General features: G+C 38.3%; 1 pseudogene; it reads right to left on the bottom strand.

Moving 5' to 3' along the window:
• Nucleotides 1–4,011: 4,011 nt before the first annotated feature.
• On the bottom strand, nt 4,012–4,274 carry LOC101051212 (large ribosomal subunit protein eL38 pseudogene; annotated as a pseudogene).
• Between the last annotated feature and the right edge of the window lie 20,001 nt (nt 4,275–24,275).

Raw genomic sequence — 24,275 nt, 5'->3', positions numbered from 1 at the left:
TGAGTCTGATAGGCTTCCCTTTATGGGTAACCTGACCTTTCTCTCTAGCTGCCCTTAGAAATTTCTCCTTTATTTCAACCCTGGTGAATCTAATGATTATGTGTCTTGGGGTTGCTCTTCTTGAGGAATATCTTTGTGGTATTCTCTGTATTACCTGGAGTTGAGTATCGTCCTGCCTTACCAGGTTAGGAAGGTTTTCCTGAAAAATATCCTGAAGAATATTTTCCACCTTGGATTCATTCTCTTCATGACATTCAGGTACACCTATCAAATGTAAATTAGGTCTTTTCACATAGTCCCGTATTTCTTGGAGACTTTGCTCATTCCTTTTTACTTTTACTTCTCTAATATTGTCTTCTTATTTCATTTCATTAAGTTGGTCTTCAACCTCTGATATCCTTTCTTCTGCTTGATCAATTCGAGTGTTAAAACCTGTGCACACTTTGTGGAGTTCTCGTATTGTATTTTTCAGTTCCATTAATTCACTTATATTCCTCTCTAAATCGTCTATTCTTGTTAGGATTTCGTCAAACCTTTTTTCAAGGTTCTTAGTTTCTTTACATTGGGCTAGAATATGTTCTTTTAACTCACAGAAGTTTCTTATTATTCACCTTCTGAAGCCTAATTCTGTTATTGGAACACACTGGTTCTCCATCGGGCCTTGTTCCCTTGTTGATGAGGAACTGTGATCCCCTGTAGAGGGAGAGGCATTCTGATTTTGAGTGTTCTCAGCCTTTTTACGCTGGTTTCTTCCCGTCATTGTAAATTTATCCACCTGTCACCTCTGACTAATTACTGACTTTCAGTGGACATCCAACTTGTTGATTCCCAGTGCCAAAATCTGAGCAACCCACTGTGCCGGCTATAACAGCGGCATTAAGGTTCTTGGTGCTTTTCTGCTGGGGAATCTCCGGTCTGGCTTCCCTCTTGAGTTCCTTTTTCAATTAGCTCAATGGGCGACTCTGCCTTCCTGGAGCTCCAAACGTCGACCAAAAGGGGACTCAGTCCCATTTACGCTGCACCGAGAACCTCCGCAGCAGGGCGCTGGTAAAACCGCTGCGCCGGCCACAAGATTCACACTGGCGACCCGTGGGGCTCCTCCACTGGGAATCTCCTGGTCGGTGAGCGACAAAAATTCGTCTGAAAGTGTGGCATCCTCTTGTTCTCTGTGCTTTCACTGGGAGCTACAATCCTGAGCTGCTAGTAATCAGCCATCTTGGATCTCTCCTAGAATTGGTATTCTTTAAATGTTTGGTAGAATTCCGAAATGATGCCGTTGGGTCTCAGGATTTTTCTTTACTGGGATATTTTTGTTATAGCTTTAATCTTATTACTTGTTATTAATCTGATCAGATTTTGGATTTCTTCATGGTTTAATTTTGGTAGGTTGTATGTATCTAGAAATGTATTCATTTTCTCTAGATTTTTTTATTTATTGGCACATGGTCATAATAGCTATTAATGATCCTTTGAATTTTTGCACTATCTGTTATAATGTTTCATTTTTCATCTCTGATATTATCTATTTGGGTCTTCTCTCTTTTTTACTTAGTCTGGCTAACAATTTTGTCAATTTTATCTTTTCAAAGAACCAGTTTTTTGTTTCCTTGATCTTTTGCATTGTCTTCTTCATTTCAGTTTTATTTATTTCTGCTCTGATTTTTATTATTTCTTTTCTTCTACTAATTTTGGGTTTGGTTTGCTCTTGCTTTTCTAGTTCTTGAAGATGCACCTTCAGATTACTTATTTGAAATTTTTCTTCTTTTTTGATATAGGCATTTATAGCTACAAACTGCCCTCTTAGTACTGCCTTCACTGTATCACATAGATTTGGTATGTTATGTTTTCATTATCTTTTGTTTCAAGACATTTTTCAGTTTTCTTCTTAATTTCTTTATTGACCCACTGGTTATTCAGGAGCATATAATTTCCATGTGTTTCTGTAGTTTTCCAAATTCTTCTTGTTAATGATTTCTAGTTTTATTCAGTTGTGGTTACAAAAGATGCTTGATATCATTTCGGATATATATTTTTTAATGTTTTAAGGCTTGTTTGGTGACCTAACATATGTGGTCTATCCTTGAGAATGATCCATGTGCTGAGGAGAAGAATGCATATTCAGTAGCCATTGGGTAAAATGTTGTGTAAATATCTACTAGATCCATTTGTTCTGTGGTATAGATTAAGTCTAATGTTTCTTTGTTGCTTTTCTGTCTGGATAATCTGCCCAATGCTGCAAGTGGGATGTTGAAGTTTCCAGCTACTATTGTATTACAGCCTATTTCTCTCTTTAGCTCAATGTATATCTGGCAGCTCCAGTGTTGGGTGTATATAATTTATAATTGTTATATCCTCTCACTGAATTAAGCCCTTTATCATTATATAATGACTTTGTCTCTTCTTACAGTTTTTGTCTTGAAGTCTATTTTGTCTGATATAAATATTCTGCTCTTTTTTGGTTTCCATTAGCATGGAATATCTTTTTCCATCCCTTTATTTTCAGCCTATGTGTAACTTTGTAGGTAAAGTGTGTTTCTTGTAGACAACAGATCATTGGCTCTTGTTTTTTATTCATTCAGCCACTTTATGTCTTCTGATTGTAGAGTTTAGCCCATTTATATTCAATGTAATTATTGGTAAGGACTTAGTCGTGCCAATTATTGGTAAGTAAGGACTTACTTGATATTTGTTTTCTGGTTGTTTTGTAGTCATCTCTTCTTTCTTGTCTTCCTTTTAGTGAAGGTGATTTTCTCTGGCCATGTGATTTAATTTCTTGCTTTTTATTTTTTATGTATTCATTGTATGTTTTTTAATTTAAGTTTACCATGAGGCTTGTGAATATTATCTTATAACCCATTATTTTTAACTGATGAAAACTTAACACTGATTGCATAAACAAACAAGCAAAGAGAAAACTAATAAAAACTACACTTTGTTCCCCTGCTTTTTAACTTTTTGTTGTTTGTTCTTATATCTTATTGTACTATGTCTTGAAAACTTGTTGTAGTTATTATTTGTGATTTGTTTATTGTTTAGTTCTTCTACTTAAGAGTAGTTTTTGGGAGACTGAGGCAGGAGATTTGCTTGAACCTGGGAGGTGGAGGTTGCAGTGAGCCAAGATCACACTACTGCACTCCAGCCTAGGTGACAGAGTGACACTCCATCTCAAAAAATAAAAATAAAAAAATAAAAAAACAAAAATAAGAGTTGTTTACACACCACAATTACAGTGTCACAATATTCTTTGTTTTTCTGTGTGCTTACTATTTCTCGTGAGTTTTGTGCCTTCAGATGGTTTTTTTGCTGCTCACTAATGTTCCCTTCTTTCAGATAGAGGAACTCCCTTTAGCATTTCCTGTAGGACAGGTCTGGTGATGATGAAATCCCTCAGCTTTTGTTTGTCTGGAAAAGTCTTTATTTCTCTCTTTCATGTTTGAGGGATATTTTCACCAGATATACTATTTCAGGGTAGAAGTTTTCTTCCTTCAACACTTTAAGTATGTCATGCCACTCTCTTTTAACTGTAAGGCTTCCCCTGAAGTCTGCTGTCAGACTTATTGGAGCTCTATTGTGTATCATTTCATTTGTTTCTTTTCTCTTGCTGCTTTTGGGATCCTTTTTTTATTCTTGTTTTGTTTTGTTTTGTTTTGAGAAAGAGTCTTGCTCTGCTGTCCAGGCTGAAGTGCAGTGATGTGATCTTGGCTCACTGCAATCTCCACCTCCTGGGCTTAAGTGATTCTTATACCTCAGCCTCCCAAGTAGCTGCGATTACAGGCACATGCCATGATGCCCAGCTATTTTTTTGTATTTTTAGTAGAGGCAGGGTTTTGCTATGTTGGCCAGGCTGGTCTCAAACTCCTGGCCTCAAGTGATCCACCTGCCGCAGCCTCCCAAAGTGCTGGATTACAGGCATGAGCCACCGTACCCAGTCCCTTTTGTTATCCTTGATTTGGGGGAGTTTTGCCCTTTTGAATAAACTTTCTACCTCCATCTCTTCTTTAAGATCAATAATTTTTTTTTAGTTTTAGTATTTTAATACAGTTCAAATCAGTGTGTCTGGTTCATTTCAGTTCCTTCACTGCCAAACTAGGGGGCAGGGACTGCTTCAGTTTCTCTGCCTTCTCCTTGTCCGTGATGACCAGGGTGTAAAAGTATCTGCAGCATCAAACTTTAAACTTCACATTGTACTTATTTTTCTTGATCTTGACAGATTTGGCATCCTTTCATTGAGCTGTGAGCAGAAAGTCCCTGATTTCCTTAATTTTCTGAGGCATGATGATGAGATGTGCTGGGAGTGGGCGTGATCTGGGACAGCGAGCAGCAACCGGGGAAGAGGATGAAAAAAAAAAAGGAAGATCAATATTTCTTAGATTTGCCCTTTTGAGGCTATTTTCTAGATGTTATAGACATGCTTCATTCTTCTTTATTCTTTTTGCTTTCATCTCCTTTGAGTATATTTTCGAATAACCTGTCTTCAAGCTCACTAATTCTTTCTTCGCCTTGGTCAGTTCTGCTATTAAGAGACTCATGTATTCTTCAGTATATCAATTGTAGTTTCAACTCTAGAGTTTCTGCTTGACTCATTTTAATTATTTCAATCTCTGTTAAATTTATCTGATATGATTTTTTTTTTTTTCGAGATCGAGTCTCACTCTATCACTCAGGCTGGAGTACAGTAGCATGATCTCGGCTCACTGCAACCTCTACCACCTGGGTTTAAGTGATTCTTGTGCCTCAGCCTCCTGAGTAGCTGGGACTACAGGTGTGCACCACCATGCCCAGCCAATGTTTGTATTTTTAGTAGAAATGGGGTTTCACCATGTTGCCCAGGCTGGTCTTGAACTCTCGACCTTAAGTGATCCTCTTACCTTGGCCTCTCAAAGTGCTGAGATTACAGAAATCTGATAGAATTCTGAATTCCTTCTCTATGTTATCTTGCTTTTCTTTCAGTTTCCGCAAAGCAGCTATTTTGAATTCTCTATTTGAAAGGTCACATATCTCTGTTTCTCCAGGATTCGTCCCTGGTACCTTGTTCAGTTCATTTGGTGAGGTCATGATTTCTGGATGGTTTTGATGCTTGTGGATGTTCGTCAGTGTCTGGGCATTGAAGAGTTAGATATTACAGTCTTTGCAATCTGGACTTGTTTGTGCCCATTCTTTGGAAGGCTTTCCAGCTATTCGAAGGTACTTGGGCCCCAAGCCCAGTAATGCTATGGTTCTTGCAGACTCATAGAGGTACTACCTTGGTGGTCTTGAATAAGATCCAGAAGAAGTCTCTGGATTACCAGGTGGAGGCTTTTGTTCTCTTCACTTACTTTCTCCCAACAAACAGATTCTCTCTGTGTGTGCTGAGCCACTTGGAGCTGGGGATGATGTGACACAAGCACTCCTGTGGCCATCACTAAGACTGTTCTGGGTCAGACCTGAAGCCAGCACAACAATGAATCTCACCCAAGGCCCACTGTAACCACTACCTGGCTACTACCTATGTTCACTCAAGGCCCTGTGGCTTGGCAATCAGCATATAACAAAGCCAGCCAGGTTTGGGTTTTTTCAGGGTGGCAAGTTCCCCTAGGCCCCAGGTGGGTCCAGAGATACTGTCTGGAAGCCAGAGCTTGGAGTTGAAAACCTTAAAAATCTACCTGGTGTTTTATTCTACTATGGCTAATGTGGCATTCAAGCCACAAGACAAAGTCATTCTCAGTCTTCTGTCCCATTTCCCTGGGCAGAGGATCCTTTCCCCATGGCTACCACTACCACCAATTCATGGGGTATTCTGCCACGCCGCTGACAATGTTCACTTAAAGCCCAAGGGCTCTTCAGTCAGCTTTCGGTAAATGATGCTAAGCCTGGGACTTACCCTACAAGGCAGTGGACTCCCTTCTTGCCCCAGGCAGGCCCAGAAATGCTGTCCAAGAGCCTAGGCCTGGACTCAGGGATGCTAAGAGCCCACTTGGTGCTCTACCACTCTATGGCCAAGCTGTTAGTTGAAGCCAGCATGTCTCAGGGTCTCATCCAAGGTTCACAGTGTATTACCTGGGTGTCGTTGGTGGTTATTCAGGGCCTAAGGGCACTTTAGTCAGTAGTTAATGGATCCTGCCAGGACTGGTTCCTTCCCTTCAAGGCAGTGGCTCCCTTCTTTCCCAGGGTGTGTCTAGAAATGTCATCCAGAAGCTGGGGCCTGGGATGGGGGCTTCCAGACCTGCCTGGTGCCCTATTCTACTGTGGCTGAGCCAGTATCCAAGATTCAAGACAAAATCCTCTTTGCTCTTCTCTCTCCTCTCTACAAGCAAAAGAAAGGAGTCACTTTCATGGTTACAAACTGTGCTGCCTGGTGTTCAGGGAGAGATGGCACAAGCACTCTCTAACCAAACGGTGTGGTATCTCACTAAATCATATATCACCCCAGTCCACTGGCTCTAAGCCCAGCCTAGCACTTGGAGTTGCCTAAAAACTTTGAGTCCTTGTGTCCTAGATTCTTTCACGTTCACTTACAATCCCAGAGCTCTTTAGAACATGGTTGCAAGACTTGCCCAGAAACACAAGTTCTGAATTCTGGAATGGGCACTTTTCCTCTGGTTAGGTCTTGCCAAAATGCTCCCTCCATGGGTGGGTGCCAGCTGAATTCAGCACAGTTTTGCTTTCCTCTGCCACAGGACAACACTGAGTTCAATGTGAGCTCCCCCAGTCATTGTGCCCTCCCTCCCCTAAGCACGCAGATTTTCTTTGTGCCATGCCACCACTGCTGGGGTACGGAGAAGGGAGTGCATCCGCAATTCAAGACCATCTGTCCTACTCCCTTCAGTGCCTCTTGTAGCAATATGAAGTTAAAACCAGGTACTGTGATTGCTTACCTGATTTTTGGTTCTTATGAAAGTGATTTTCTGCGTGCAGATAGTTGTTAAAATTTGTTGTTCCCATGGTGGAAATGATTGGCAGATGCCTCTATTCAGCCATCTTGCTTGGCCACCTCCAAATTTTTTTAACACTTAATAAAACATTTAAAAAATATGTCAATGAGTTCTAATTTGGCTCAATACTTATTTAATTATATATTTGTATAATATATATATCATGAAAATAATTTATATAAGTTTGAAAAATTAGAAAAATTATCTTCATTTCTTAAGGCAAAAAAGTTTATTTTGTGTAGGATGTGGGAGTAGTTTAATGAGGTTAATGGATGTGGGAGAGGAGACAGCTCTTGGTTTGGCTCTGAGCAGCTCTGGTCACTGGTAAATACCATTGTTGTCTATTGCCAAGAGTCAGCTCCATTTGGTCCTCATCCATGTTTTCCTCTGAAGACGTTATATCTCCGTGGTATAGGTGTGAGAGATGTAATGCAACTTTTTTAAATGTAAAGGTGTTTTCTGGCTTTGGACTTACATTGTTCTTCTTAGAATTGCACACTGTCTTTTCCTCTTCAAGGTGAACCTTCTAGAAATTGACTCATGCCATGCAATTTTATGCATAATGCATGCTCAGTAAAAGACAGTAAAGCCCAAAAATATCAGCTTCATTTTCTCTATTTTAATGTTATTTTCCCTAATAATTTCCTAGGGAAGCATTATCTGATTTTATAACATTCCTCTGCCAATTATCTTAGTGATTCTACATATCAGCAATTCATCAGCATCTGTAACTGGCAGTACCAATTATTCATAATTGTAACTTTTTATAACCACATTTACATTTACATCATCTCTCTATCCATTTTGCAATAAGAGAAAAAGAGGGCAAATTGAAAAGAAGTAACTTCTTTTTTGATTTTTTCCTGTGAGTACAAGAACAACAGATAAAAGATATTTTAAAATCCTGAAAGAACAAGTTGTATATCTTTTGCACTTACATTCTATATATGTAAGTAGTTATTTGAGTATTGGGGGTATATGGTATCAAAATGAAGATCCTTCTACCCTGGCTTCTATTATATCTTTTCTCACATTGAATTGCAATTAACTTTTTCCACAATCATCTCTCTCATTGTGAATTCCTTAAGAAATTCTTATTTATATTTATACCCCTAAAAACAGCACACACTTAGCTCCCCGGTGATGCTTATATGTTTCTTGAATAATTAATTTTTACAATCCCATTAAATTTATATAGAAATAATTAAAATATGTCATAATTTCACTTCAAATAACATATTACCATTTACAGTGCATTTTAAAGCTACTGAAATCCATTTCTAGTAATTCTCTATCTACTACATCATAGTTTCTGTTTCATTGGGATTATTTCCATCAGCATACTGTCATACTCTGATTTCTTATCTTAAAAAAAAAAACTGTCTGGACTCCTTTTCTCTCTCAGTCATCCCCCAAGTCTCTATTCCTCTTTATAGAAAATCCCTCTGCATGTTTTCTATATTTGTTGTCTCCAGCCCCAGTAGGGGAGTGGGTGGTGGTGAATGGCCTGGTAGGTTACTCAGGGCCTGGAAACAGTGAAAATGGAAAATCAGAAAGAAGAAGGTCTGGGGAAGAGACATGTGGATGGGCTTTACAGAGTGGGCACAAGGAGTGTAGATCTTTGTGTTTCACTGAAGACCTACCAGAAAACACCAACTGCAGAGGAGATATTCAAAAACAAGGTAGACTGAGTAACTCTTCTTAGCTGTTCCAGTGCTTGCATAGCATGCTACATACAGAGTTGCCATGGTGGTGGGGTTTGAGGTTGTGCGTGGGTTCAGTATCACAGGTTCTCTTTAACCATGGCTGACCCAGTTATTTCTATTGCTGAATACCAAACTGGGAAGCACTGGGGACCAAATGTGTTCTCAATACAGTACCCCTTAAGGAGGCCAGCTAGCAACTTGGATAAATGGAATATTTTACATCTTTTCAATCCTGAAAGGATATAATTCATCTTTGATGCTAACTTTGGATAAGGATGTGACTTCTCTCCCTGCAGTACCTTTGATGGCACCAGTCTACAGGGGATTATAATGCAATTTACCAACATGAGATCCTGTTGGACAAGGATTACACAGGCCATAGGCAAAAATATTCAGTGGGTAGAACAACTTGTGTGGATACAATGGGTTTGGTAACATATTCCCCTTTGTCTTGGGGATCAACATTAAATTCCTCGTTACTTATGTAAATTTCTGCAGCTGGTTTGAATTTCTCCACAGAGAATGGAGTTTTCTTTTCTACCACATGGTCAGGCTGCAATTTTTTAAAACTTTTATGCTGTCACCTCTTGAATGCTTTGCTGCTTATAATTTTTTTCCACCAGATACGTTAAATACCTCTCAAGGTCAAAGTTCCACAGATCTCTAGGGCAGGAGCAAAATGCCACCAGTCTCTCTGCTAAAGCACAGCAAGAGTGACCTTAACTCCAGTTACTAATACATTCTTCATCTTCATCTGAGACCACCTCAGCCTGGACTTCATTCTCCACACCACTATCAAGATTTTAGTCAAAACCATTCAACAAGTCTCTAGGAAAGTTTCAAATGTTCCCATATCTTCCTGTCTACTTCTGAGCCCTCCAAACTGTTCCAACCTCTGGAACATTATCCAGTTCCAAAGTTGCTTCCAAAGTTCCAAAGTCACTTCCACATTTTCAAGTATCTTTAGAGCAGGGCCCCCAAACTCCTGGTACTAATTTCCTGTATTAGTCCATTTTCCCACTGTTATTAAGAACTTCCCTGAGACTGAGTGATTTATAAAGGAAAGAGGTTTAATTGACTCACAATTCTGCATGGCTGAGGAGGCCATGGAAAACTTATAATCATGGTGGAAGGGAAAGCAGGCACATCTTACATGGCGGCAGGCGAGAGAGAGCAAGTGTTAAGGAGGAACTATCAAACACTTACAAAACCATCAGATATCATGAGAACAGCCTAGGGGAAACTGTCCCCACGATCTAGCCACCTCCCACCAGGCCCCTCCCTTGACACTGGGGATTATGGCGATCATAATTTTAGATCAGATTTGGGTGGGGACACAGAGCCAAACCATATCAATAAGTATCTTGACCACAATCACAGCTAATAGTTTTCAGAGCCATGATTTGAACCCAGGTCCACTTGACTTTAGATTCTGGATGCTTTCCAACTCTGCCAAACTGCATACTTTTCCCATGACAAGTAAAATCTAATGTCCTTTTCTATGAGTATATTAATGCAGAGCTAAATGATGACTTATTTGGCCTCTTTATTCTGAAGATTCAATACCCAATTCCCAGAGAACTGTGCTTTGGTGATTCGAACAAAGCAGTCTTGTTCAGTAGTTTAAGCAGCTATAGTTGTTTCAAAGAAGATTTCATTGCATAGAGTTCACTCAGGCCCTAGAGAGAAAAAAACAAACAAACAAACAAAACAAAACAAACAAACAAAAAAAAAAACACAAACCCAATTGTGTGGAGTAGCATGCAGTCTCAGTGCTACAGGTAGTTAAGGAACTGGGTGAAAGATGAGATATTCATGTCAGTTTTTCCTTTCTGTTTACCCATCTCTCCACTTACCAGTTTGCCAGTTGCTGAGAGTATTCAGAAGTATGTATTATCTATGAAAATGGATAAAAACCAGAGTGTTTACATTCTAAGTACCCGCTAAGCATGAACCTTTGAAAGTCATATCCCAGCAGACTTACCTATGAACCAGGTATTAAAGTATTACATGGTATTTAATCCAACATGTGAAAAAAATCGTCCTTTAGCATAATACAACAAAAAATAAATTGCCCAGTCCCAAAAGATTCTTTTTATAACAGTTTACTGTTTTAAAACTCACATCATTAACAACCCGGTGTATCTGAACATTAGCAGTGCATAAACCATCATATCATTAAATAAACACAAAACGATTATAGCAACATTATTATTTTCTATAGCCATATATTCCCTGAAGCACCAAGAATTCATTTGAACATAATTATGGCATCTCAAACTGTACAAATATCAGCATAAATTTAAAATACTTTAATTAGGGAACACCTTTAACTTTCATTGGGTAAATAGTTACATTTCAACATCAATAACAGCAATTCACATAATTGCATGTTTATGTACAGAGCTTACTTAGACCAAATTATTTAACAGTTCAAATCCATTTTACTGCCTTGTAGAGTTCCAAATTTCAGACTAATACAGTATCACCAAAAAGAAAACAGTATCAGCTAAATGGAATACAATATGTATGTGAAGGAAGTTGCACATCTTTTGGAAGTGGTCACTGATGACTTGAGGTCCCTTAAAAAATAATTGCCCTGCTCCCTCCCTGAGTTCCACAGATTAGAAAAATTAATGTTTTCCAAGAAGTTCCAGGAAGCTAGTGACTCTCTAAGGGTCACCAAACCTCAAATAGGAATCAAGACTAACCCTTGGATCTCTCTCCATTCTGAACTACTTGAGATGAGAGTTCACCTCTTCCTCATTTCTGTTCTCTACCCAGAGAGTTTTACATGATGTCTGGCACAGAATAAAGTATCTACTGAATTGAATTCTCAGCTTAATATTTTATTTACCAAGTTCTTGCAAACATTTTGTTTTATGTTTAGACCTGCTATTCAGCCTACAGGCTAATTTCTCAGTCTATTTGATCCTCTCCCAAACACTGGGATGTACTTGTAATTCAGGAAGTAAAGAGAATTTATTGGTCACCTGGACCCTGCTGCAGGGCTATGATTGTGATCCTTTTCCATTGTTGGATGTTCTTGTCATATCTGCTGCTAAGTCTTTGAACATGCCTTGTGTTTATAGCTAAAAAACTTCAAACTCAACTTTCAGTAAGTTACCTAACCCTTCTTCTCATCTTAAAATGAGAGTCAGAATAATAATTGTTCCTATTCATAGAGTTGCGAGGATTGTATGAGATAATCTGCATAAGATTTTAAAGCAGTATCTAGTATATAATAAGCTCTCAGCGAATGTTAATCTATTACTATTACTACTAATATCATCACTATTTTGCTAGACTGTAAGTTCCTGAGTGATGGAGTCAGTTTTGTACATCACTGTACCAAACATCCCAAAGGCCTAGGATAGTGGCTGGAACATATTATATGCTCATTATACTCATTGGATAAGTGAACAAATAACCATGGTCTCCACCCAAGCTAATGACAGACTCTGGCTTTGTCTAGGTAACTTAGGGGATCTACAGCAGTTAATCAAACACAAACATGGCAGTTCAGCAGTTAAAGCCGAACCCTAATCCTAACCCTATTTGCTTAAACTCATAATGTGGATTTAGAATATACATACCTATTTAAGACACTCAAAATGCCCAAATTCAAGATTCAATACACTTAAAAGCTAAAATGATTTCTGTGAAATTAGGGTAAGGAAAGTTTTGACCCTCTGAAACAATGTATATCTGTTATGCATCGATTTTAAAAAAATACTCATAACCACAGTAATTACTCTTGGATAGACTCTTTACTAAGTACCTTAACATGTTTACCAAGTGCTTTCCCACACTTAATTGAATATGCCATGAACTTAAAAAAGTGGTTAGTCCTTAGAGACTCTGTAGTTAAGATAGCTTCATTTTAGTCAAAAAGGAAGTTATATATGATTTTAATTTGAGAAACACTGAAGAAAGCTTAATGCACAATATATTTCTCTACCCAAATGCGATAATGTATGAAATCCATTGCTGCAGTAAGGATAATAGCTTTATTTTTGCCAACTCCTATTTTAAATGTGATTACTTCTTGAACTGCTGATAGCTCAGGCAAAAGGCATGCAATATTTTTTTTAAATGTAAAAACATGCCTACTGCCCAAAATGATTAGTCTGCATAATATGCTGTAAAACAGGAGATCAGGAATAAAGACAACAAAAATCTCTTAAAAAACAGAAGAGTAGTGGATACCAGGTTTCAGGGCATTTATAAAACTATTTTATAAATTTCAGCACTGAATTTATTTTCATGTTTTGGCAAATCTGGCAGAAATTGAAAGCACCTTGCATAACTTGGTCTATGTTTTCTGACCAAAAATAAAGCAAACACATTTGTCTGCAAACACATACTTTCTCCTGGGAACAAGCAGAACCAGAAAGATTGCCAAAACTCTTCTGGTTTGATTATGAATCTCTTAGGATTAAGTCATCCACCTTATCAGAAAGAGGTCAAATGAGGAATTCAGAGATTTTTCACCTAGCTCAGATTCCTGGCACAATTCAGTTGATCAAATGAAAATCATCCTGCCTGTGCCCGGTTAACTCAGGCCCTTCCCATACATGTCACCTAAAGCTACAATGCAGGCCAAAGTTAGGCTCAGCTATTATAATAAAAAGTTATTACAATTTGTTTAAAAAATACAAATTCATTATTTATTACCAACATCATTAACATAAAAAATAAACTTCAAGTAATCAGAGTACAAATAATGATAATGGCAATATCATTTGTATAGGAGAATCGGTTGAACCTGGGGGCAGAGTTTGCAGTGAGCTGAGATCATACTGCAGCATTCCAGCCTGGGCAACAGAGAAAGACTCTGTCTCAAAAAGCAAAAAACTTTGTAGTTCACAAAAAATATTTTATAAACATTGAAATGCATTGGTTTGTTCAACAAATATATATAATTTTATATATATACATGCATATTTGTAGACATAATATGTGTATATTATATGCATATTTTATATTATATATGTATAAATAATACGTGTGTAATACAAGGGTGTATGTATATATGTATGATGTATGTGTATATATTATATGCATACATATAGACATATACATATATTTATATTTATATTTATATGTTTTTAGGAACAGAGTCTCACTCTGTCACCCAGACTAGAGTAGAGTGGTGCAGTTACAGTTCACTGTAACCTCTAACACCTGGGCTCAAGTGATCCTCCCACTTCAGTCTCCCAAGAAGCTGGCACTACAGGCATGTATCACCACACTTGGCTAATTTTTAAATTTTTTTGTAAAGAAGAGTTCTCACTATGTTGCTCAGGCTGGTCTGGAACTCTTAGGCTCAAGAAATCCTCCTGCCTTGGCCTCCCACAAATGTTGGGATTACAGGGGCAAGCCACTACACCTGGCCTTACTCAACAAATATTTATTAGACCTTGATTATATGCCAGATATGTATGCTAGAAGACAGCAGCATAAAATAAAATATGGTTCTTGGCTTCTTAGAACTTACAGTTTAGTGGGGGAAGTTATACCTTAAAGAAATGATTAAAGAAATAATTAATAAGTTACACTTGTGTTGGGTGCTTTAATAGAGAAATACAAGGGATTATAAGAGTGACTAACAGGGGAGTCTGACCTAAACAAGAGGCTAAGGGAAAGCTTCCCTGAGGAAGCGAGATGCAGGTTGAGACCTGAAGAATGAATGAGTAAACTTTAGATAACAAAGAGAATGAGCCTTAGAGACCAAGGAAGCAGCCTGTACAAAGGAGCTGAGTGGGGAAGTGGCAGACTACTCTAGGAAATGATGAGAGCATGGCAGGATGGCTGGGCATCCAGAGCCATGAGACAGGTCACATAAAAGGAGAGAGAATGGGCCAGGAGGCACAGGGCCACATCACGTTAAGCTTTGCAGGCCATACTCTTCTAAGGACTTGACCACAAGACCTCACACATTCATAAGCACTGAGGGCCAGGCACAGTGACGCACACCTGTAATCCCAGCTCTTTGGAAGGCCTAGACTGAAGGATCGCTTGAGGCTGCTGGTTTGAGACCAATCTGGGCAACATCGTGAGACTCTGTCTCTACAAAAAACAAACAAACAAATAAATAGCCAAGCATGGTGGCATTACGTGCCACCTGTAGTCCTCATCACACGAGAGGCTAAGGCAGGAGAATCACTTAAGTCCAGGCATTCAAGGCTGCAGTGAGCTGTGTTTGCACCACTGTACCAGCCTGGGCAACAGAGTGACATCTTGTCTCTAAAATAATGGTAGTAAGTATTGGTCAATAATGTCTGGCAAAGCCAGACATAATACAATGGGTGGGACCCACATGGTTTCATTTAGACACATTAAGGAAAGTCAAATGCCCCAAATATTAATTCAGCTGGCTCCAAACAACAGCTAACATCTGCAAAGGAGGTACCTTGGCTTTCTAAGTGTCTAAATGGCTTCAGAGAGTACACTGTCAGTGTATTGGCAGTTAACAGTTGAGCCTTCTCACCTTAATTCCAATTCTGACTCACTGTTTTATGACTGTGGGCAAACCTTTAGCTACTCTGAGCTTCAGGGTTTTTTATTTGCAGAATGCAGATAACTTTTTCCTTACCTGGTTATTGTGAAGATTAACAAAGGAAAGCACAGTGCAAGATAAAATAAATGCTCAGTGTTGATAGTTTTATGGTTCTGAGTCATACCATGTTTTTCTTAGTGAAATTCTTAAGTAATTTTTTTATTCCAAACGGTTTTAGAATGCCTTCTTTCATATGCTTAAAAGATATTTTGGTGTAATGAAAAGAACTTTGGATTTAAATACACCCAGAGTCAAATGCCAGTCCTGGCACTTCCTAGCTGGGTGACAATGGGCTAAATAAGCCTCAGTTTCTTCATCTGTTAAATGGAAGCAATAATCTCTACTGCTATTGTTTCTTTAAGAATTAAATAACATTGGTTCATATATCAGAATCTATTTTCCAGCAAATCTTCAGCAAATATTTGTTCTCTACTTTTAACTCTTTCTTCAAGAAGAAAGAAACTTCCAGCTGGTCTTGATAGCTCATGCCTGTAGTTCCAGCACTTTGGGAGGTCAAAGTGACCCATTGCTTTGGGGCAGATGGCTTGAGCTTAGGAGGTCAAGGCTGCAGTGGGCCATGATGGTGTTATTGAACTCTAGCCTGGATGACAGAGTGTGAGACCCCAACTCAAAAAAAAAAAAAAGTAAAAAATAATTTTAAAAAAGAAAAAAAAATTGTGTTGCATTTAAGAAAGTAGTGTAGATCAGTACTTCACAGACTTCAGTGTGCGTAGGAAACACCTGGGGTTTTGGCAAAATGCAGGTTCCAATTCAGTAGGTCTGAGATTGTGCCCAAGACTAAGCATTTCTCATAAACTGATCCAGGGATGCTGTCACCACTGGTCCATAGAACACACTTTAAGCGGCAAGGATATAGGTGATCTGGCTAGTGTATTAATGTTGTCAACCTGCTGTCCATGTCAGAATGAGAGTTAGCTAATATTAGGATGTATCTCCATGCTTCCTTAGAAGGATGTAAAGTCTAGGACTTACCAATGTTTGATTTAATTTACGTTTCTTTGTTTCTTTTTTTTCTTTTTTGTTTTTTGAGGCAAAGTCTCACTCTGTCACCCAGGCTGGAGTACAGTAGCGCAGTCTCAGCTCACTGCAACCTCTGCCTTCTGGGTTCAAACAATTCTTCTTCCTCAGCCTCCCAAGTAACTGGGATTACAGGCATGTGCCACCACACTCAGCTATTTTGTATTTTTAGTAGAGACAAGGTTTCACCATGTTGGTCAGGCTGGTCTCAAACTACTGACCTCAGGTGATCCACCTGCCTCAGCCTCCCAAAGTGCTGGGATTATAGAGAAAAGCCACCATGCCTAGCCTAAATTTCTTGATCCCAAAATGAGGGGCATATTTCTGCCCCAGAAAAATCTAGGAAGAATCATTCTTAATATAGATGTTTTGATAATCACACATTCAAGGATCTCTCAGGAATGCTAAAAAAAAAAAAAAAAAAAAAAAAAAAAAAAGAGAGAGAGACTAAAAATGAATGAGAACAAAAACATGCCTATCACAAGGAAAAACAAAATTTCTTTTGCTTTTCAACTAGAACAGTGATTATGGAAGCCAAGAAGTTGCTTTAAATGTGGCACAAAAGTCAATGAGGACAAAATGCCCTCTCCTCTCTTTTTTTTTTATTTTGGTCAAATCTAAATAAGTTAAAATTCATCGTTTTAACCATTTTAAGTGTGCAATTTGGTGTCATTAATTATGTTCACATTGTTGTGCAACCAGCACCACAATTCATCTTCAGAATTCTTACATTCATTACCCCAAACTGAAACTTTGTACCCACCAAACACTAGCTCTCCATTCCTCACTTCCATCAGCCCCTGCTAATCAATATTCTACTTCTGCATTTGTGAGTTTGCCTATTCTAGTTTCTTCATATAAGTGGAATCAAACATTATTTGTTACCTTTGTGTTTGGCTTATTTCATTTAATATAATGTTTTCAAGGTTCATCCATGTGGTCAGAACCTTGTTTCTTTTCAAATCTGAATAATATTGTCTGTATATTCTAATTTAATTTAGCCATTCATCTGTTGATGGGCATTTGGGATGTTTCCACCTTTTGGCTATTATGAATAAGACCACTATGAACATCAGTGTACAAGTATCTGTTTGGGGCCCTGCTTTCAATTATTAGGGGATAAACACCCAAAATAGAATTGCTGAATTATATCATAATTATGTTTAATTTTTCTGAGGAACTGACACACTGTTTTCCACATTGACGGCCCCATTCCTTTTTAAGTTGTTTAAGTTGTTTTATTTATGGTGCACTCATCACTCAAGCAGCGTACACCATACCCAATGTCCAGGTGTTCTTTGAGCTTCTTGTATTTGGATGTCTAGATCTCTAGCAAGGCTGGGGAAGTTTTCCTTGATTATTGCCTCAAATACGTTTTCCAAACTTTTAGATTTCTCTTCTTCCTAGGGAAGACCAATTATTCTTAGGTTTTGACATTTAACACGTTTTCCACCTTCTTGGAGACTTTGTTCATTTTCAGAAATTCTTTTTCTTTGTTTTTGACAGACTGGGTTAATTCAAAAGCCTTGTCTTCAAGCTCTGAAGTTCTTTCTTCTGCTTGTTCAATTGCTGAGATTTTCCAGTGCATGTTGCAGTTCTCTAAGTGTGTCCTTGATTTCCAGAAGTTGTGATTGTTTTTTATTTATGCTCTTTCACTGAAGACTTTTTTTATATCCTGCACCATGTTTTTGATTTAAGTTGGACTTCACCTTTCTCTGGTGCTCTTTGATTAGCTTAATAATCGACCTTCTTAATTCTTTTTGTGGCAATTCAGAGATTTCATCCTGGTTTGGATCCATTGCTGGTGAGCTGTTGTGATCTTTTGGGGATATTAAAGAACATTGTTTTGTCATATTACCAGAATTCTTTTTCTGTTTCCTTCTCATTTTGGTAGTCTACATTAGAGGGAAGATCTGGTACTCAAGGGGTGCTGCTCAGATTCTTTCAACCCACAGGGTGCTCCCTTGATATGGTGTTCTATCCCTTCCCCTAGGGGTGGGGCTTTCTGAAAGCCACATGACAGTGATTGTCTCGCACTTCTATGTCTAGCCACCTATTGAAGCTACTGGACTCCAGGCTAGTATTAGGGAGTCTCTACAACAAATCCTATGATGTAATCATCCATCTTTAGTTCTTTCAGCCACAGTTACCAGTACAGTTTTTCAGTGTCTCAGGGAGCCTGCAGTGGCAATCCAGTTCCTTCAAAGAGTCTGTGGGTTCTCTCGGCTTTCCTGGTATGTTCCTGTGGTAGTTCTTGGGGCAAAAGTTCATGATGTGAGTCTCCACATGCTGCTCTGTCCATCTGAGCAGGAGCTGCAAGCTAGTTTTGCTTCCTATCTGCCATCTTAATTCTCTATCTAGCTATACCATTTTACATTCCTATCAGTAATGCTCTTCTCTTCCTAAAAGAAGAAAACTTACATTTTGCCATAAAGAGTCATTTTTATAAGATGGTATGAAGGCCAGGTGTGGTGGTTCATGCCAGTAATCCCAGCATTTTGGGAGGTAGAGGCAAGGGAATTGCTTGAGCCCAGGAGCTTCAAGACTAGTCTGGGCAACATGGTGACACCCCATCTCTACAAAAAGAAAAAAATTAGCCAGGCATGGTGGCATGTGTCTGTGGTCCCAGCTACTCATGAGGTGGAGGTGGAAGGATCTCTTGAGCCTGGGAGGTCGAGGCTGCAGTGAACTATGATTATGTCACTGCACTCCAGTCTGGGGTGGCACAGTGAGATCCTAGACTACCCTTTGGGACCTCTATCTTAGAAGTTTCATTTTATTTATCAATTTATCTGACTGACCAGATAAGTGTGTTGGTCTTACTGAGCTGTTGAATACCACGTTTCCCCTAAATCTTTCTTTTCGTTGCTTATAGTCTCTTCGAACACTTTCCTGTAAAAAGTGAAGAAGAGATTGTGCTGCAGCAGAAGAGGAAGGCCTTTGAAGTGATGTGTTAGAAAGAAGAAGGGATTTGGGGCCATAAAATCCTGGTGCTAGTCCTGACTCTGTCTCAAACTAGTTGTGTGACTTTGAATAAGTCACTAAATTCTAAGTCAGTTTCTTCAAGAATCAACTAGAAATGATAGAAATAGCTTCATCACTGATGTGGAGCAAATAGGATAATGTAGGCCATTGGTTTTCATAGAAGAAACAGGGAACTCCTAAGGAAGCACCTCCCACCTGCTAATACACACCCACGTGCATGAACATACGTGTACGCTCACACATATGCACATGCACACATGTGACTATCAGTAGAGTGACTCCACTTGTATTCGTTTCATATATTAGGCTTCCCAGTAAGATTAGTTTAAAGAAACAGCTTTATGGATAACACAAGCTGAAAACTACTGAAATATGTGGACCTTACCTCTTCTCTCATTTTTTTCTTTTGAAGTAGTTTCGACTTCTCTTGCTTTCTTCTAGCTATCTCCATACATGAAGGTCTCCTCTCTAAAGGAAGGGAAGGTGAAACGAGGCAATTTTTCTTTTTTTAAAAAAAATTTTTAATTGACACATAATAACTGTACATATTTACAGTGTGAATTTTTGATACATGTATACAATGCCTAATGATCAAATCAGAGTAACTTGCATATCACTTCCAGCCTTTATTATTTCTTTGTGTTGGCAATATTCAAAATTTTATCTCCTCCTGAACCTCCCAGCTAACCTACAATTTTTCTACTTCCTTTCATTGCTAAATTCTTTGTTTGTTGTTTGTTTTTTAGAGACAGGGTCTCACTCTGTCACACAAGATGGAGTGCAGTAGCACTATCACAGCTCACTACAGCCCCAAACTCCTGGGCTCGAGTGATCCTCCTACCTCAGCCTTCTGAGTTGCTGTGACTTCAGGCGCATGCCACCACATCTGGCTGGTTTTTTCCCCATTGCTAAATTCCCTAGGAATGTTGCCCACTTCTGCTGCTATTTTCTTTCTACAGTTCTCCTTTTAGTCCCTTATTATCTGAATTCTGGCCTCAGGTCTTCATTGTAACTATGTACTTTAAGTCATTTTCTCACTAAATTCCATTCCCATTTTCTCAGTAGCTTCTGAAAAGTTTACTCTCCTCTTTCCTCTTTGAAGCCCTTGTGTCCCTAGTTTTCAGAAAAAAATGATGAGATTCAGGTATACCTCCTCCTCCAGCTATTGCTTCCTTGACTTTTCCTGTTCCAGAATAGTGGTGAGTGTCCACGTTCCCAGAAATCTTCCCCTTTCCCTCTTTATCCCTCCTTAGCCCTCTCTCCAAAACTTGGTTCAGTTTCAGAACACCTGCTGTCACACTTTGAAGACTCACAGTGTAACTAGGACCTGTCTTCGGCTCCAGTACCGTAACTTCAATTGCCTGCTGGACACTTCATTTCAGATGCCTGACAAGCATTGATATCGAGAAATGAAATCATTGATCTAATCCCCAAACTCCTTCTCCCTCCAGACTTCCTGTTTATGTTATGGCATCAGCAAACCAGCAGCACTGAGATTTGGCATTGCCCCTATACTTGTCTGATCCTTCGTCCTCATTTCACTACTCCCATATCTGATCAGCCACAAACTGGTATTGATTTTTTTCACCTAATGCCTCTGAAATCTTTTCCTCCTTTTCACTTCTTCCTCTAACATACTAGCCAAAGTCCTTTAATAGGACAATTGCTGAAGTCTTCTGGCATTACTTTTCCAAACTTATTTTCCAAGTCTCCCTTCTTTTAAATCATTGCTTAACTTTAGTCTAATGTGTAACCTCATAGGTAACTGATTCCATCTCCTGCCTCAGTTCCAAGAAGTAGAAATTCCAAGAAGAGAGAGCCTTTCTAAGCTTATTTTGAATGAAAGGCCTATTGCTGGTTTAGTTGGGCACAACCTGGGAGTCATGGTTATACAGAGGTTTGCCTTTTCTGAGTATTAATGGGAAGTTTTTCTATGTAAGAAGTACAGGCAAGGAGAAAATTGTTTCTGGTACTAAGAAAATGCTAAGTCAATGGTAGCTCCAGGAAAAGGGTGGTAGACAGTCTTTGGCCATGCCTCAGACCCACAATAATTAACCTCTTTCTTAATGTGCATAGAACATAGTAACACTTGGAGTTTGCTCAAATTTAGGCAAATACAGTCTCCTACCACTTCTAGGCAGGCTGCAGCCTATAAGCCTCCTGCCTTCTGAGATACCCTGCAGCGGCCACTGAATGTCTGTACAGGAATGGTACATTCACTAAATATTGGCCATGGCCAAAATTACAGCCAATTTAGGTTTCTTTCTTGGCATGTTTCACTTTGAGGCTATAACATATGGTAATCACACTAAAATGTTAGAACCCAAAACTTAATATTCCACACACACAAGATTGGCCCAAGATTTTCCTTTCTTGATTGTTTTAGCAATGGTTAGGATAAATATAAAGCCAGAAAGACACTGGTTATGACAACTGGAAATTTAGATTTTTTTTCTCTTTACTAAGATGTTTAGGATTCTATACTGTCATAGCTAAAAGTTGACATTCATGTCATAGAATAAATATTAAGATGTAGCATAAATACAATGAACTATTTTAAAAGAATGGGGAATATATAATGGATTTAATAGGATTTAAGGTTAAGAACTTGAAATACTTTGTCAATGAAAGTAAGAAAAGAAAATGGAATGTCTCCACATTTCTATAATCTAAAGAAAATGTGGAGAACATCTAAGTTAAGCATGCTTATTTTTACTTTTTATAGCTTTATTGAGATACATCTCACATACCACAAAATTCACTTATGTAAAGTGCTCAGTTCAGTGATTTTGAGTATATTCAGAGTAGTACAACTCTAACCAGAATCAAATTATAAAACATTTTTCTCATCCCAAAAATAAAATCATTAACAGTCAATCCCCAGCCACGGGCAATCACTAATCTGCTTTCTGTCTCTATGGATTTACCTATTTGGAGGCATTTCACATACATGGAGTCATATGAGATATGGTCTTTTGTGACTGGGTTCTCTCATTTAGTATATTTTCAAGGTTCATTCATGTTGTACCATGCATCAGTTCTTCATTCCTGTTTCTGGCTGAATAATTCTTCATTGTGTGGATATGCCATATTTTGTTTATCCATTAATCAATTGATGAACATTTGTGTTGTATCTACTTCTTGGCAATCATGAATAATGCTGCTGTGAACACTCATTTCAACATGGAAGTATGTTTTCAGTTTTCTTGCCTGCATACCTAGAAATCGAACTGCTGGCTCAAATGGTAACTCTGTGTTGAATATTTTGATGAACTGCCAAACCATCTCCACAGTGACTGCACCATTTTACATTCCCATCAGCAATATACAAGAGTTTCAATTTCTCCACATCCTTGACAACACTTGCTATTGTCTTTTTTATTTTAACCATCCTAGTAAGTGTAAAGGTATTTAACTATGATTTGGCAAGAGCAAACTGAAGACTTGAGTCTCATGCTCTATGTCCCAGCTAGTCAGAGACAAAATCTGATCTGCAGAGATGTATTGTTTTAGAGAAAGATATGGAAGGATATCTAACTAATTGTTACTCTTCGTCACTAAAAGTAGAGAAGGAAGAAAAAGGAAAAACACTATTATCTTTATATTCAGCTATTGCTAAAAGGAACATTATATGAATATGTATTGCATTAATAAAGCAAAATGTCAAACAACAAAATGAGAACAGGTTCTTGCTGTGTTGCCCAGGTTGCAATACAATAGCTATTCACAGCTGCTATCATGATACACTGCAGTCTCAAACTCCTGGACTCCAGCTATCCTCCTGCCTCAGTCTATGGAGGAGCTGGGATTACATATACGCACAACCATGCCTAGCTAGGCGTTTTCTGATTTCCAGGGGTTTTTGTTGTTGTTAATTCTTTTGAGAGTTTGAGTTAAAGTCTTTTTGTTCATAAAAATTATATAAATGTATAAACTCACAGATATGTATATATAATATTGATATTAGATAACACATTTATAATATTTTACATATCTGTGAGGCTTAAGTGAATGTGAGCTATGTTTGCCTCTCTGCACTTCAGTCTGGGAACAACAGCAAGACTCTGTCTCAAAAAAAAGCAAAACAAAACAAAATTTAAGCAGCAGTGGAAGTAGAAGAGTGTCTCCATGCTTTTCCTGCAATAACCTTCAATATGAAAGTCAGACAATAGGAAACCAACAAGAGTGAACATCACTTTATGAGGGCTTTGAGTATGTGTTTGGGATAGAAAGGATCAGAGACTTCCCATTTCAAAAGGCCAAGAAGGAAAGCAAATTCCAGAGACAAGAATCTACCACCAGCAATGTGCCTTTGCTTGCTTCAGAATTTCAGACCTTTGGAATGAAGATTAAGAATTAACTAAACATCATAACAGAATTTATACAGGCAGCACCAAAAACAAATTGGTTCTAGGACAATGTAATAATCTGTAGCTTGACATGTCCCTGACACTAGTGATACTTTCTAAGGAGTGAAATTTGTAAATATACTTGATATGAAAAGTATGCTTCCCTGGACAAATCCCTGGATATGTAGACAGGAAAAACAATTCAATTCAGTTATTTATTGAGTATCTTACTATACATGTTTTGGGATTGTCTAGATGGGAGAAAATTTCTCTAATATAAATTAAAGAGTCTATTTTTAAAATCTGGCTGGCAACAAAACAAAACAAAATGCAAATCCACAGCTAGGCTTTAAAAAAATGCTTAGAATTAATATTCTTCCATTTCTAAGCAACTAATAGGATATTTCAGAGTGAGAGAAAGGAAGTGGAGCCAAATGAACATAGTAAAAATTGAATTATACAACCAATCCACATACTTTCCCTTATAATCCTGTTTACACCTATGCAGATCATATCCACCATCAGAAAATATGTTGTTATTTTTTAAAATACACATTCTGTTCCTTGTCTAGCTCTTTTTTAATTATTATTAATTTTTAAGTTCTGGGGTACATGTGCAGATCGTGCAGGTTTGTTACATTGGTATACACGTGCCGTGGTAGTGGTTTGCTGCATCCATCACCCCGTCATCTACATTAAGTATTTCCACTAATGCTATCTCCCA

The sequence above is a fragment of the Saimiri boliviensis genome, chromosome 15 (genome assembly GCF_048565385.1).
Source record: "Saimiri boliviensis isolate mSaiBol1 chromosome 15, mSaiBol1.pri, whole genome shotgun sequence".
Lineage (NCBI taxonomy): Eukaryota > Metazoa > Chordata > Mammalia > Primates > Cebidae > Saimiri > Saimiri boliviensis.
Note: the sequence above shows the minus strand (reverse complement) of the source record. Positions and strands in the feature narration are given on the sequence as shown.